Consider the following 18,195-nt stretch of genomic DNA (forward strand, 5'->3'; position numbering starts at 1 on the left):
TACATTAGGGGGCATATTTTTCTTTTTTTTCAATGCCGACTTTTCTTTTCACAAAACAATCCCCATGGTTAGTGATCACAGCAGTGTGCAATCTATATTGTCATAGAATTGTAGCAGCATATCTTGATTTCATCTCCCCAATTCACAATCCGTTAGAGCATAATTATGCTGGCAGTACCTTTTCAGCTTCCCTTCACATTTAAAAAGAATGGCCAGTCCATTTTTTTTTCTTTGAGCCCTAAACCCTGTCATTTATAGAGGTGACCAACATAGCTTTATTCACAGATTTAACTATTTTATTTGGGTTACTATGTCTTTATTTGGAGGTCAAGGATCCCTATTACAACAGTTGAGATTAGATTTTACAGAGGAAACTACAGCATTTTTCAGTTGTACAAGAACATTAGTGAAACAGTACAAAGAAAGAAGAAATGCTCTTCATGGCTTCATGTTGTCAGTAAATTAATACGTGTATATTCAAGGTCAGGTTCCATCTAAATCTCTTCTTGTGGTTTGTAGACAGCTTGCTGAAACAATGAGGAGGGAATAGTTTATGACCTATTGTTGTTTGTGTGGTAAACTAGATAGACATGACGTCCCTGTTTCTTATACCTATATGCTGTATACCAAAGTGTACGCTTTGCAAACCATAGCCTTAAGAAAAAGAACTGTGGTCAGATATATTTGCATGACTTGTGTGCCTTTGAGAAATAAAAAAATAACGAGGCTGTAGCTTCTCAGCTCCAGTTCAGTATACATAACTGTTTATATCTTTATGCATCAGTGATGTTTAATAACAGCTTGAAATAAATGCGTTATATAAACTTTATGGTATACCCGATTGCTTTTCAAACCTTGTATAAAAGCAGATGTAATCCTGCTATAGTACACACAACACTCTTATACTATATCTAGCCTTACTGTACATCTTATCTAAGTTAAGTTATTTGATCAACTGATTTAAAACTCCTGAGAATTTAAAAGTGCACTGTAGTACTAAAGCAGGTATAGCAACAATGATGCAACAATATTATATACTTTAATTTCAATTAATGAAATAACCATATCCATTTAAGCAAAGAAGAAATATAATAGTTTTCTTTTGGCTATTTGGTAGTGCTGACTTTATTCCATGGCTGTGTATTGTCCAGACATTCATTTCACTGAAAGAGTTTTTTTTTTTCTGTTGGTGTTTTTTACTTTTATTTTAGAATTGCCAGTAACATCACGTTTAGAATAACACCATGCAGCTATGTTGGGTAAAACTTTAAAAAAATTGTCTGCAAAAAGATATGAATATTGAAATTCTAATTATAGTTCTCAGATCTGATATGGTATGTTTCAAAAGATGTGGGACCCTTATCTGGTGACTGTCCTTATGTACTAATAATTATCTTTCACCAATTAGCTAAACACTAATGTCTTCTTAAATCTAAATGCTCTAGTTTCCTCCCACATTCCAAAGACATGCTGGGTAAGATCTTATACATAATATCTGTAATGGAACTGGAAACCATACCTGCCAAGAAGTTAATGAGAATGAACAGTTAACGCCGAAAAAATGAAATGTTTAACCCCATTCTTTTCTAAATACTATGTATTCTACAATCCTAGTTGCAGGAAGGGGTTGTGATGTTATGGGCATTTATTAAGTTTACTGTTAACCTGTTTTGTGTGAAGAAAAAGATATACTCTGTAGGTAAATGAACAGGTAATGGGTTTATTCTATGCTGAAAAGATAAGAAAGAAAACACAATGTTTCAGCTGTGGAGCTTCTTCAGGTTTGAGGGTTTATGTATGTAAATTACATACATGTCACGATCGCAAACCCCTCCTCTTAAGGGCGCTCCAGCCCTTCCTTGTTTGTTATTTATCTCCCACACCTGCTCCCTGTTCCAGCCCCTTTTCAGTTCCCCCTTAAAAGCCAGATGCTGACACTATTCCGGGCTCTGCATTGGATCCCGCAGCCCGGGACCTGGATGCGCCTGGTCCCGTTAAGCTGTTAGTTTCTGTTCCCATTCCCATTTCCCTTGCTGGTCCAGACCCGGTTCTGTTTTTTTAATCGTTTGTCTTGGAAGGATCGCCTGGCCTTGGACTTTGGGTTTGGATTTCCCTTTTGACTCATCCTTGGATTGTTTGCCTCAGCCACACCTCCCCCGACCACCAGCACTCCATGGACACGCCCCCTGTTTTCATTCCCGTCTCCTGCATGCCTTTTCCCAGTGTTTCCTCACTCTACCCTGGATTGTGTCGTCTGCACAGGGTCCGGAAAGAACGCATCCTGACAACACATACAAATACCTAAACAAAAATATTGGATATTCCCATTAGTGGATGCTTCAATATCAACAAAAAACACACACAAAATGCTTTATTTCTCTTTCTGTAGTGATACAGTACTGAACTGCACCACACCACAGTGTGATCCTCACTTGAGTCACCAGTCATATACAGTACATTATTATTTCAATTACAGAAAAAAGTTTGTAGCCTAGGTAGAGCAACTTTATACAATTGTCCCATTTATGTTCTGTGTTTTACAATTGGAAAATGTATAAAAAATAAAATGAAATGAATCTTTCATCACGATTTGACAGCATTAATAACCAGGCACTTTCATTTTTTTCTGCACCCCCCCACCTTTGCAAAAAAAAACAACAACCAATAGGAAGTTATAAATGCATGTTCAGTTTATTCTGCAGGATTAAAAAACAAATGTCAAGACAAAGCCCGGGATTCTGTGATTTTAACCTATTTTTAAGACATTTATTTTTAGGAAATTAAAACCGAAAATGTAAAAAAAAACTATCATTTATTCATACATTTCAGAAAATAAGTAAATTGCATTGTGAAATTGCTGACATTATAATGTCTACTGATCAACTGATGCTGAATCACAACTGAAAACCCAAGGATGATAGCATTGGATGGCAACTCAAAACTAAAATACGGGTGACATGCTGGTTCGTGCACTGGCCAAATGATTTAACATTATGATTTAACAAAAGTCAATCTCTACCTCTTAACCCACTAATTGGAGACATAGCCATACAAAAAATAATACAAGTGCATGGAATTCAGTAAAACCTCAATCTGAATCATTTTCAGGGTCTATGGGAAATTAGTGTAGACTTACAGTAGGTGTTATGGGTTCAAAAGCTGCTTATCTGGATTTTTTGCCATTCATGTACTGTGGTTGTATTATCTCACTAGTGATTGTCTTTACAGATAATTGTTCAAAGCTTATATATTGCATTATTAAATATGTTCCAGTCATATATTGGATGTTACAACTTCACTGCAACTTACCAGAAAAATATATGAAAAAATAATCCAAAATCTATTAGTAATCCATATTAAGTGTTATTAATTAAGGTAACATATTTTTTTCATTTTCAAATTACTGTGTTATATGGAAAGATTAACTGGTGTTTGACACTGTTGTGTGTTTATAAAATGATAATGTATATCTTTTTTAATATATTTTTTGTGTGATTTATCTGTGATTGGGTTCACAAAATAAGATAAAGGAATGTGCATGCTTAAACCATCTGTCTAAGCATTTTATTAATAACGAGTATGATATAAGATAAAAAAGATATTTTTCTCTGTACATACAAGAATATTAAACTATGTAGTAAGCAAATTGTCTGGTTTCAGGGTTATCAGATTTAGTTATAATATGCTTTTTAAAAATGCTTGTACTGATTACTCGTTTAGCAAACAAGTATTGTACTTCTTGATCTGCGATAACCGCAATCCAACATCTTTAGGATCCATATTGCATGCTGCATTCTTGAGTTGTACTACATGTCATACATTTCTGTGGTGTATCAGCTGTCATAGGAAAAGGAGATAGTTAATACTACATACAGTATACTAAGTATATGGATATACTTATTGGAAGAAAAGTACTATATTAAAAGTGAAGCATTTTAACGTTTCAACATTTTGATACAACATACAGTACATATGAACTGAGTGCTTGCAAGCAATATACAGTACAGTATAAACTATTATAAGAGGAATAGATCTTATACATAATTCATGCCAATTTGAGTTCCACACTTCAGTCCGTTCTTTTTCTTTGAAGACATTTTTCAATGTAACAGTCCCCCTTTATACATTTGCCCCATGTATACAAAAATATATATTTGTGCTTTTGCTTTATTAAGTATTCACTTAACCTGTGCTAGTTGAAGCTTTTCAGCCAGTTTTTGGAATAGCAAATGAGTAGATCATCAATGTTTATTGCATGTAAGAACTATTACTATGAAATACATCTAGCATGTGTTGCAAGCGAATGAAGAGATAAGAAGTTTTGTTAATGGTTCCACTTGTTGATCCAAATATCCCTAAATCAAAAGTGTAGTAGTGTTTATAGATAAAAATACTGTTTATGAATTCTTATAAATTGTAAAATATATTTCTGCTAATCATTTGGCTCTGTGGCTAAGGATCTGCGCCTGTGACTGGAAGGTTGTCGGTTCAAATCCCGTGGCCGGCAGAGGAATCATACTCCGTTGGGCCCCTGAGCAAGGCCCTTAACCCTAACTGCTCCAGGGGCGCCGTACAATGGCAGACCCTGCGCTCTGACCCCAAGCTTCTCTCCCTGTCTGTGTCTCCATGGAGAAAAGATGGGGTATGCGAAAAGACGAATCCCTAATGCAAGAAATTGTATAGGGCTAATAAAGAAACATTATTATTATATTATTATTATTATTATTATTATTATTATTATCATTTGCATATTCCTTCAAGGTGAAATATATTGGTGTGATGTGCATTCCCTCAGAAAGTTCATTGTGTCCCTTTTAATATTTTGTATTCCGTATAGATTCACAATTTAGTGTATTGTTTAGATTGGTAGAAGTGTTAGATGTTTCTATATTGCTATGGTCAGGCATTAACATTCGGGGCATATCTAGAACATGCTGTTTTTAGTTTAAAAGGTTACATTTTTTTCCTTTTTCAAAAAGTACAAAAGAACTGAGGAAGTCAAAGACAGACTCTAGTGTTGATAACTAAAGAAGCCATCAAAATAACATCAGTAATTGGCGCTCTTATGTAATGTGATATTAAAATGATGAAACAAGATGAAAAATACATTTCTTTAGAAAATATGGAGATATATGGATAAATTCCTGAACAGAACATCATGGTATATCATATTTGTTTTTAGAGGCAGTCATTCTTGTACAGCACTTTTCTTATTTGGCTATAGTGGAGGGCACCATGGTGGCATGGCAGTTAGCATTACTGTGTCACATTTCATGGCTGCTGGGCTGCTGATTTTCAACTGGTGCACCATCTGTTTGTAGTGTGCATCTTCCCCCTGCGAGTGCAGGTTTTTCTCTGGTTTCCGTTCCTGGTTTTCTTTGCAAAGACATACTGGTTAAGGTAATAAGTGTCTCTAAACTTGCAGCTGTGTGGAGTAGTGGTTAGGGTTCAGAATTTGCAACTACAAGGATGTAACTTCAAAATCCCACATAACAGACTAATACTGTACCTATGATCAAGGTATTTTATCTGAATCCAGTTAAATACCCAGTTGTTAAAATGGGTGTACATGTAAGTTGCTTTGGATAAAGCTGAAAGTCAAATTAATCAGTAAGTAAAACACCCTTGTGTGTGAGTGCATGTTGGTACTCTGACATTTTAGCCACTCCTTCAGGGATAGGCTCTAGTTAGATGCTACATTCACAGCCTTTAGATTATTGATAGTTAGTTATAATGGATTTCTTACATATATTTTATGATGGGGTTATTTATTCAGCACTACATTCATAAACAATTTCCATCAATCCAAATGCCACAACCAATGAAGTTAGTTACCATTTTATGTCAGAGATTTACCATTTACAGAAACGTATGTAATATGTCCATTTTTATATATTCTTATGTACTCAAAGGCATTTAAAACACAACAAATGCTATCGGCTATATTAATTATTAGTTGTATTTTTACTGCCTTTCCATATATATCCTGTTTTTACACTCACAGGTTTGAAGGATTTACATACATGTATTTGCAAATACAAGTGTCTCAAGAATAAAAATGAAGTGTGACTCTACTCAGAAACATCAAAAAGGCACTCTGTATCACCTGCACTATGGCTTACATTACCCCTTCACTTAGTTTACGTCCAAAAAGACACATTGTTTATGCCTTGATGTTTGGTTGCATATGAGTATGAGTAACATTGTGAGATTACATATTTTCTTCTTAGGGAGAGAAATCTTCTTAAACATTCATATCACGCTATTAGTATTAATCCCATCAAGTCTCTCTGGAAATTCTGCACAGGTGCTCACTGACAGCGTAAGCCATAGCAGAAGTGATATAAAGTGTTAAAATGTCTCTTGCCAGAGAAACAAATAGGTCTAGTTTTTAGATATTCGTATTTGTGTATTTATGCATCTTTCAAAATTAGCTCACATTATTAAAATGTTAAAATGGGAATAATAAGACTCGCATGAATTAACATGAAACTCTTAACATATATAATTATAAACAATCTTCTATTTCCAATATTGGTTATTCAATAATAAAACTTTAAAAGGGGGAATTTCTCAGATGTTCAATTTTATTGATAAATTCAGAAAATTAGTAGAATTAACTTTTCAGATTATCCAAATCAAAATAAATGAAAAACATTTGGAAGTAAACAAAAAGGAAAATATGATACTTGGTGGAGCACCCGCCTGCATGTACAGAAGTCTTTTTAAAAAAATACTTTTTAAGGTACAAAGTTTATGCTGTAGTCTAACAATGATATTTATGATGGACATTTATTCCTGGTCAAACTTGTACACTCTCCTATCTGTGCAAAGCAAAATGCTTTAGATCTTGCTGGTGTTGTTGATACTCGGAAAAAACAGCACAGTAAATCCATGTACTGAATAAGCAGGATCTTCTGAATGCCTGTAGTTATCTATCATTTGCACAATTAACTGTTTTTTGAAACAAATCCTTAAAAAAGTATTCCTGACTTTAAATTCATATGTTTTTTACAGTAGCTGATAACTACTCTTATTTATTCATCAATATCTAAGATTTATTGGTAACTAGTGCTGAAAATAATTTTGGAATCTGATGCATACTTAACAAGATCTCCTAAGTAGTAATAGGAATTTAAATATTTTACATTGACAATCGGAAGGACTACAGACTTCGCTCTTCCTTTCTACTTTCTAGTTCTGTATGTTTTATCATGTAACGTGAACTTAAGAGCGGAAGTGGAAAATTCAGGTCAGTGTGTTTTCAAAGTGAAGCAAATGCAACCAACATTAAGTTATATTCTCAAGGCCATTTAAAAAAATTAAATTGTTGAAACTACAACACCTTGCAACCTGTGCTCTTCTAATTCTAGTCTACTAACTGTCCTCCAAGCCTGTCTGCATTCTATGGGTGACAGGGCCTTCTCCTGTTATGCCCCCAAGCTCTGGAACGCTCTCCCCAAGGATATCAGAGAGTCACCTTCTCTACACTCCTTCAAATCCAGACTCGAAACCTTCTTCTTTAGAAGAGCCATTACTTGACTGGTTCCATTCTTTACCCCTCTGCTCCTACTATACTTAGTACCACTATCCATGGCCTCCTCTGTGTATTGTAATTGTGTTTTATCTTGTGTATTCTTTTTATTTATTGTTGCTGTCATTCTGTAAAGCGCTTTGAGAAGCCACCTTTAACGATGCTATATAAAATAAAGTTTATTATTATTATAAGCTGAAAACAGAGAAACAGCATTCAATATATATTAGGTTCAGAATCTGAAAAATGATATTACATTCTTTTAATGTTTAGATTATACATATTTTATTTCTATAAAGATAGAGATGTAGATTTTAACTAACAGCCCATTAGCTATGCTGTTTATCAATAAACGTCTGTTTTGTAATAACAATCACTTGTAATGAAGCCACTAATTGCATTAGAAAAATAATGGAATGCTTTTTTTAATGAATTAGCACATCATAATCATAACACACACTTTGATGACGTGAAGATGAAAATTTAAAAATAAAACTAAAAAACTAAAAAAAATGATAGGAGCATATACCTTAATAACGAAATCCAAAAATAATGTCAATAAGTAAACACTTAACTTCAACATCTTATTAAACATTTTTTTTTCTTTTTTGTCTTCACATTTTTAGCTAAAACGTTTATCTACTTTGAACAAGTAGGATAATTGTAAAAAAACAATGCTGTTCAACATACTTACAGTACATGCAGTAGAAACTGTAGAGTCACTTCTTTCTGTTAACTTGACATACTCGTGCATCAGTTTTAGAGTCTGAAAGATTACATTCAGTGTTGGAAGGGCTTAGTATGGTGAAACTAATCTACAGTATATTGAACAAAACTGACAAAACATGGTCTGTGAAACCAGTACCCATGCACCATTTAATATGATATCACTATTTTAATGTCGTTTAGACATGCAATTTTTAATATTGTGAACAATTAAATATGTCTAACAATGAACTCAAATAGATTTAGCATTTATTTGTATTTTATAATTAATTGTGGATTCTGTTTTTTTTTTATTTACCACTGAAAAAACAAAAATCTGAAGAAAAAGGTAGTCAACTATAGGTTGATAAAACCTGCGCAAACTGTATATCACTGCAGCTAAGCATGTGATTTGAGCTACACATTCTGAGGTAAAAGTTCCTCTTACTGTACATACAGTACAAAGCTTAATATAGTTATGTCAGTCAACCTGAACTTTTTAATTGAGGTCCATTTAACTTCTGCCTCCATGAAATTTGTCAGCACAAAATATTTAAAATGTAATTTTAGCTATATATTTATAACATGATTTATGAAAAAATAGATATTTCCATTGTACAATTATTACATATCTACTAGCCAAAGTCATGGACATCATGGCTTAAGGAACCTATTTCTGCAATTTCTGCAAGTATCAATCTTCTTTCACATTTCCTTGGATTAAAGTTTGTATTTCCTTTTTATGCTGTATTACTGTACATTGTGTCAAATTTATTCTTAAAAAGTCAAACATTAATTTCCCCTCTCTTTTAGGTGGTACTGTATACTCTACATCTTTGGTAAACTAACAAATACACACATTTCTCAGAGAACACTTTTGGCAAAATTTCAAATTTCAAAAGTAGACCACATCCAGCACATAATAGACTGTGCGTGTGTTTCTTTCCACGATAAAGATGTATCTTCCCCCAACTTCCTTTTCTCTTTTTTTCTTACCAAGATGTGTAGGAATATTGCTTCCAATTTTCTGTGATAAGGGCTTGCGGAAACTAAACACAAATGAAGCTCTTTAATGTATTAATCTATTTTATTTTTAATTGCAGTTTTCAGATTTAGGTCAGACTTTTTTTGTTATACAAAATGCTAAGGTAACAAAGATTTTGAAAGCAATGCTGACCTTTGAATATACTACTTTAAATCAGAAAACAAAGTATGACATCACATCTGATGTACTGGGAATGTACAGAGGTCATTTTCAATAACCACTAAATGCATTATTGCTGTAACTGTAACATTGTAGAACCACACTGGTATTCTGTGATGAGTAAGACCAGGTCTTGTAAGTACACAAAACTAGGAAACTGTTTTCTATGAATTCTCAAGTGGTTAGGGCAATGGCTTTTCAGTATGTATCACTGTTTCATACTCAGAATTGTGTATTTTTATGGGCTAATTGTTCATTTTTTGCCACCAGTTAACAAGATTTTCCCCCAAAAGTGAGTTCATCACTGTCTCTGTGCCAGATAGTGTGTCTGCAGCACGCAGTTCCCGATACTTTGAACTTGTGCACATGCTCAGTAGAGTGATTAGACAGAATGAGTACAGGCTCCAAACAGAGCTGTGAATTTCTAATCTGAGGAGAGGGATTTTACTTTTAATAGGCAAGTATGATCTGGTTAAATACATCTGAAATATTTGAAAATGTGGATGGCAAAGCTTATAATTTAAAAGGTTTAAAAGGTAGTAGATAAGTTACTAAGTATTATATTATTAAATACTGTTTCTAGACCTATACAAAACCTAGTATATTGCAGTGACAGTTGTTGTTTTTATTCTCCCATCAGGGCACATACTGTATAAGGGCTGTATAATATGATCCTGCTGTTTAAAATCCTTAAGCTGCCAAACTTAAAGTTAAGTGAAACAGAAAAAGCAGGAATGGTCACAAGATGGGCAGGCTATACACATTTTTATTAAAGTCATATGTAGCCAACTGCAGGGGAACAGTGTGGTCTCACCAGTAAATATGTAAACAACACCTTTGAGTTTTGGAACAATGTAAGTCTACAGCTGTGACACTGATTCCTTTCATCTGTTACAGATGCCAAGACTACAAATAAAAATATGTACTATAAAACATCCACCAAATGTGATAAGGACTGTCATTGCCTATAAAAACTTGCCTTTTGTATAGTTTAGGCCTTTTCTATAGCATGTCTGCCCAAGAGCATTGTTCTTAGTGATTTCCCAAATGGGAAAAATGAATTAGTTGACATTTCTGTTGCAGATATGACTTTAATAGTTCTGACATTAAAAAGTAAGGATATTAGCTATAGGAAAATAATAACATAGCTGACCTCAACCATAACATCTAGAAAGCACATTGCAACAAAGGGTGTTGGCATTTTAAATAAAGTTAAGAATGTAAAGAGTTAAACATTTTGCTGCAAAAAACTTTCAATTTTGCAAAATGATGTTTGAGCTTACTGCACTACCAAATGCACATCTCTGACCACAATCAATCACTTCTCTTCATCTACAATGATCATTATCTATATATTCCATTAACAAAACCACTTAGCTTTTTATGCACTTATCTGCAAACTTAAAAAATGATGTTCATTTTTTTTAAATAAATTTGTTCTCGTTGAAGTGATCACATAATTATCATCTTTTATAGTAGTATCGGAGCAGAATACTTATCAAAGTATTCATTTAAAATCAATTGCATTTTGGCATGTCAAATACTAATATATATATATACTCTATACATAGATATTATTATGCTTTGACCAAGATATGAAAAGTAATGCATTGCATGCCGTTTATGAATAGGTTATGTATGAAGCAGCAGATGAAAACTAATGAAAAAAAATAACATAAATATTTGAGAGAAAATGTGAGCCCCCAAAGATTTTGTAAACCATTTTATTTTCTGCACTTCACTTTTTTAAAGGAAGAACAAACTTCTGAAAAGACAAGGAAATAGAGTTAACAAGTGAATTACCTAAGAAACTGAATGAATATGAGTCTAAGCAACTGTGTTTTATTCAGTTTAAATCGCAGTTATAAGGAAATGATTAGTATTTTCTCCTATTAAAATAATACAAATGTTGACAATTACGCTCAGTCTCCATATAACAAGAGTTTAAAACTGCATTTTGTATATGTGTATATACGCACTGTATTTTATACATATATTAAAGCTAGAAGAAAAACAAATGGAGTTTATTTAACTAAAGTTCGGGAGGGATGACAACAACCACACTCAATCATTCCCAGCCGTCAGCGATTAGCAATCACCTTCCAACACCGAACACTATAAATACCAAATGCGATATCTCTCTCCCTCGCGTGTGACTTTTGCATCCCACCTCCACCTCTGCAGCTGCCCCTTGGTTGCCTTGCGGTGAGGTCCTGGCCTCCTCGTCCTACAGGCAGGAGGTCGGCCCTCAGCCAAGCGGGTTAAGCCAAATATTCACTCAACAATAGTTTGTTACGCTTCGATTCTGGGGCGTTGTCATTCCTTGTGAATGAACACTTAGACTTGTGGGATACAATCAGTAATGTGTTTGAAAGCAGATCAATTAGGTCGCTTCATAAGAAAATAAACTATGAAATATTCTCCTAGTCAGGGATAGCCAGTTATAGAACAGAATGCAACACAATTGAGAAATACTAATAAGCAGTTTATTGCCATGTTATAACTATTTTCTAAATATCATATTACACAGTATCTGCTCAAAAAGTAGGCAACAAGTCACATGTGTAGATTTAATCCTCAGCAATCAGTGTTGTAGCTGAATATTTTTTTTAAATAACAGTAGTTACTTGAAGTCTATATGCTATCACAGTGTCATGCATTTTCTAAAAAGTTCAGGAAGATAAATAATAACTACAAAAAACATCCTTGTATTGGAACTGATGTTATTTTGTGGCATAACTGTAAAATAACTTCCCAAGTGACTCTGCAATGGTTTGAAATTTGTAGACTGCTGTTACTGCTAAGCTTAGAGTGTTGTTGGACCATTTAAGATGACACCCTACATACTGAGGTAATCTCCGTTATAATGATTGGTAATGATATTAGTAATTTCTATATAATTGTGCCACATTCACTTCTGTATCATAGGCCAGATTTTTTCCTATAGAAAAAATGTCCTCTGAACTAAAAAATTAAAATTTGTCAAAATTATATTTTGGGTTATCTGTGCACTGTTTTGTAATTTAATATTAAAACAGCCATTCAGAAATACCTTACACACTATTTTTTATCAGTTCAAACTGTAATCTTCAAAATCGACAAGGAGTACCACAATAATCACTTTGACATTAATGATTAAGTCGTCCATCATCTGAGTAAAATCTTGAGCACATGTGCTTTTACTGTATGTCATAATATTTTTTTAAAGTGTTGGGCCAGGGATGATGTCGGTGTTCCTTAAGATGTAATATTGAAAACAACAATAAATACTTGGAATTTTGACCTTAGTGAACACATCTGAAAGTTATTTATGTAATTCATATTTTTATCACATAAATTTTATGTATGCTGTTTTACTTCGCAAAAATTTCATTCAAAATATAATAGTTGCATAATATTTTCAGAACCAGTACTCACTATATGTGAGTTATAGAATTAAAAAGGTTATGTGGAGGACCATTAAAACATGCACAAATCTAACAAATGACAAATTATTTGAATTAATAAGAATCTACACTGCTGGCAATAATAATAATGGAGTTACAATACAAACCATCAGTGCACATGGAGGGGAACTAGAGTCAGAACTGTATCGGTATGTTTACTAGTGTAGTGTCAAACTGAGAAGATGACAAGAATACCCGATTAAAGTATTCAGAATCTTCAAAGGCATTGACAAACTCAACCCTAAGACCTTGTTCAGGGTCAACAGTGAAACACAAACCAGAGGACACCAGTGGAAACTACTGTATGCGTGAAACTGACAGCAGGAGGTACTTCTTTAAGGGTGTCTGGAATAAGTGACTCAGCTATGTTGTTAAAGCTGATAATACTAATGTTTTTCAAGAAACACCTGGAAGAGATACTACCAGCAAACAAACAAAATAGATGGGCCAATTGGCAAAGTTTGTAAACTTTCCTACTGTATGTCCCATGTGAGGACTATGGTAGAAGATGGTGGAATCTTTTTAACAGAAATCCATTTGACACAAAATGCATTTTCCTGCACACAACTTTGCAGTATTTCAAATAAACTCTAAAGTTGGTGTGAACTTGAAAACAAATTTGTACAATAACATTTTCTTATTGCTAAAGCTGTACAATATATGGCATAAACTAATGACATAGATTTATTAAAACTGTATTTTTGTTCAGTTAATAAAATATAATTGAAAATATGCCTTTTTATGTCCAGTTTGTTTTGTGGGACAAGAAGAACAAAAAGCCCAGTTTACTTTTGTGATTTGTGTCTTTTTTACTTCTGTAACTACAGTACCACAATAGGTACAGGTACAGAAGAAATAATGTGGACATTTGAAAGAAGCATAAAGGCAGCTTTAGATGAACATTCAAACGCTAACCTACAATTACTAGAATGCGAACAAGCACTGCTAGCTTCTCTCTCCTGCACGGAATTAGGAGTATGTGGACTCTGAGATGCTTTTGACAATAATTAAATAGCAGGTTATACAAAAAATAAAAGGTTCATATATAAAGCAACTATTTTATGAGTTTCTACATAATACATCAGTGTCATAAAATGCTAAGATTGCTAACATTCTGAAGCTAGGTAGCTAAGTATTTACTACTTAACTACAAATGAATGCAATAGTTCTTATAATTTAACAAATCGTATTTATGTATGATACACAGTGTTTACACCACAAATATACAGTACACATTAAATTAATTGAGACAACAAACTGTATAGTGCAGTATACAGTATGAACAGAAAATAAAACAATATATAGTACAATAAAATATATGACGAGAATAAATTCTATAGTGAAATGAATACTGAAAATTGAGACTATTTTAATGTTTTGATAAAATTTGTTTAAAATTCAAGCATTTAGGTCAGATTAAATGTTTTTTTTAAAGGGTTTGAAGGATGCCCTTGAAATGTTAGGAGGTGACGTTCTAAGATACAATAATATTTTGTCTGTGAAAATGTCTCGTTCCTTTTTGACCCTTTGTCGAACATCCCTATATTGTTTACACCAAGGCAATTATCATTGAGAAATGGTTGTATACCATTTTTAAACAATGCGTAAAAAACATGGTAGATAAAAATATGATTCACAAAATTGTAATCTACAAATAAAATTTATATCCAAGAAACTGAATGCCATCATTTGATGAAAGCTTAAATGAGCATTTTTTATATGTCAAACAGTGTGATAATTTGTATTAATCCTATTTTTAATATAATTACAATATTGTTATAAGACAAAAATCCTGAGAACATTGGCATATGGCACTGTATCTTTTTTAGCTTAAAATAATGTATCAAAAACAATGTCTCTCCAAATTCTATACGAGCACTTAACATTTTGTCTATTGGTAAAACGTTCCTAGAAGGAAATGTGCACTGTTGAGAGTAAGACTGCACATAATGATTACAAATGGTTATATTTGTGAGATTCAATATTGAAGATAATTTTGGGGTAATAGTTAATCTGTTAAAGCCAAAGAGAAACTTTATTTTTTCAATCGCTCATCTAATTCTTTCCTATCGCCCAAAGGCACATCGTAGGAGCAACATGCATTAGGGCAAACCTAATATGTGGGAGTAATAGAGAGTACTTAAGAAATATAAACACATCTCAAAGACAACGGGTCATGCCAAAAACTGGAAATATTTTCAAAGTTTCAAAATTAAACAAGCGTCAATAAAATTTGAGTCACAATGATTGTATCTTAAAAACATTGAAAAAAGTTCAAAATGTGTTTACAACCTTGTGCCACAAAAAGAGTGGTATCTTTAGGTTTGGCAAGATAACCATTTATGTTTGGCAGACTGCAAAAAATTGCACTTTCCCTGATACTGAATTATAAAATGTGTGCCCATTAGCTGTTTGAGAAGCCTGTGTTAATATTATTGTTTTATTGAGTATGCTTGGCTGAAATGACCAGCTTCAGTAGTATTTAAGATAGAGTAGACTTTTTAAATTTACTCTGAATCATGTATATTAAAATAAACTAATTCAATGTGCATCACTACATGTTTCTATTTACATTATTTCTGTACCAATGTAGTTGTTTTTTAACTTTAACATGCTCAGAATTTCCAAAGTGGCAGTTATAGTTTATAACTATAGTTTCTAAGAGATTAGTAGAACTGCCAGTGAACTGGGATTCATAGGTCATAAAAACTTAAAACAGGGAGACCATAAGACAAATATAAATGCAATATGCTCCTTTAGAAAAAGAATAACATATCCTGTGAAACAATAAGTTGTACCAACTGCTACTCTTGCTGAAATAGCTTGTCTTGTTTGTAATCAGTTTTCTTCTATTCATGTCTTCAGTTAACCACTGCATGTCAAAGTGCAAACATGTTTTTGTTGTTGTATATTCTGATGCTTATGATGTTGAAGATTAAAACATTAAGTGTGTTGAAATGCAGTTGAAAAAGTATTACAATACAGCATAAAGCAGAGATGATGGATCTGTGCTTTATGTTGTCAGAGGTGTTTGCAGCCTGTCTTTCTCCAAACCATACTTCCATCTGCAATTAGAAAAATGCATGACTTTTTGGTGTCTTTTAAGTTTTCCTGTTTGTAAAGCTGACAATGTATACTTGCAAAGGTTCAAAGGGCTTATTGCCTGGCTTTTTTCCAAGTTTCACTTGCGAAAATGTTCAGTTACTTGCGGTTTATATTAAGTCAGCAATAGCAACTTTTTGCCACAACTGGAAATTATTTCCAATTGCCCATACACCTTCGGAAAACACGGTTCAATTGGTTTTGCAAACGTACTAATCCAATATAATCGTTAAAAGTGAAAATGAAATAAAGTTAAAGATTTGTTAAAGAAGCAAAGTAATTGTGTTATTCTATCAAGAAACAACAGATGTTTGATGAAAGGAAGAATGGTCTGATTTCATCACTGCTCCCTTTTTCATTTCAACAACATCTTGACGACAAATACTACAGACATGCAAGGAAACCTAAACTTTAAACAGCCAATTGAGAAGCACTTTGTCATGGATAGGGGGGGAATTTAATCTTCAGCTACTATTATACAAATTACCCCTTAATTACAGATTGAAATTGATTTTTTTCAGAAAACAAATATTAATATATAGTGTATACACTACATATAATGTATGCATATGTGAATGTGTATAGAAAGACCATGTTAAATCGGCCATTTTCTTTAGTGCTTGAAATGGAAGCAGCTACTAATTAGAGGCATCATAATTTGCAATCCCGAATGCCATATGTACAGTAAATATTTCCCTGCACAAAACTGATTTTTTTTCTGATGAAGAGTTGGTTTTCCACTCACAATTGGTATGTATGGAAGGAAATTATTAGGCACTACACATTACCGTTCGGGAAAGTTTAGTCGACATTTTGAGGTTAATCGAAAAGCACTCATATTCTGTTACGCGAAATTTGCATAACAAAGGAAACATAGAAATGTAGATTTCTTTTTAGATATTTGTAGATATTTGGGAATGGGGAAAAGCCAGATACTAGAGTCAAATTATCATTAAAGAACATCCTTTTTATTTCGTTTTTATGCCAGAATCCAAAAGAGATCTAAGGAAATACGTAATGGAAAAACGTACTAAAACTGTTAACAAACGCTTTCAGCTCAAACAAAACTTGGTTTACTCTAAAACCTATAATAGAGAAATATTAATACTTGTCGGCAGATATATAAAAAAACAACATTTATATTGCTTTACAAGAGATGGTCTGGGGTGCCTTAAACACCATGTACTTCTGCATAAAACAAGTTCCTGTTTAGCTGTTGTGTTTATTACCTTCCTCCTGTCACTGTAATTAATATGGAAAATTGCTTTGCAGAGATAATGAATAAATAAATGCATAAACTTTCAACAAAGCTTAATTGAGACCGACTTTATTTGCTTTTCTAAAATTCACAAGCTTATCTTCCTGTTTGCATATATGGCATATGGTTCTGAAATGATAAATGACCTCACAAATTCATGAATCCCCATTGAAGATGACAGGGAGGCATTAGAGAGCATTATAAAACTCAGCATTTCTATCCATAGTTTATGCCACCTCATCAACTACATGGGTTAAATAGGTCAACAGTAACTTCCTGCTCATAATTGCACACAAACCAAAATCAGATCTATAACATTTAAAAAGTGCATGGATAACCAAGAGCTTCCATGATTATTTTCATTAAGTGCCTACTACTAAGAAAATCTTCAGAATTTTGTTTTCAAAACGTAATTTCCCTTAGAAGATAAGTAAAAGTATGTTCACAGCCTAATATCACATACATTTAATACCATGCTATTGTAAAATGCAAAACTTCAAGCTTGTTTATAAACATTTTATAAACATATAAACAAAGACATGTTTATAAACATTTTTGTCATTTAAAACTAACGTTGAAAACAATTAGATTGATTAGATATTAAGATTTGGAAACGTTATGTGACAAAAAAAGTGATTCCAGTCCTTACCTTTGAATTTTTTATTTATATGAATGACAGCCATGTAACTCTTAAAGATCCTCACATTAAACCCTGTACAAGACAACTAGCTTCTCTTAACTAATAAAGAGCTGGCATTATCTGAAGATAATGTCTTGTATCCTGGGCGCTTAACAACGCGCTATCTACATTTTGATTTTCACATCCTTGCTGACAACTAACTCTGATATAGGTCAAGCATATTTTGTTTTTTTTAATTCCAAGAAAGTATATAACAGTATTATAGCCTATACATTTAAAAATAAAAAAAGACACAGATATGTTTAA

General features: G+C 33.0%; 1 long non-coding RNA gene across 1 annotated transcript; it reads right to left on the minus strand.

Annotated features, from left to right (window-relative positions):
* Positions 1–1,549: 1,549 nt before the first annotated feature.
* On the minus strand, positions 1,550–17,968 carry LOC107078004 (uncharacterized). Its single transcript, XR_001478982.2, has 3 exons — positions 17,899–17,968; positions 8,229–8,300; positions 1,550–2,301 (listed from the first exon to the last, which is right to left on the minus strand). It is a non-coding gene; the product is annotated as an uncharacterized lncRNA (long non-coding RNA).
* Between the last annotated feature and the right edge of the window lie 227 nt (positions 17,969–18,195).

Source organism: Lepisosteus oculatus, chromosome 7 (assembly GCF_040954835.1).
Source record: "Lepisosteus oculatus isolate fLepOcu1 chromosome 7, fLepOcu1.hap2, whole genome shotgun sequence".
NCBI classification, from domain to species: Eukaryota; Metazoa; Chordata; class Actinopteri; order Semionotiformes; family Lepisosteidae; genus Lepisosteus; species Lepisosteus oculatus.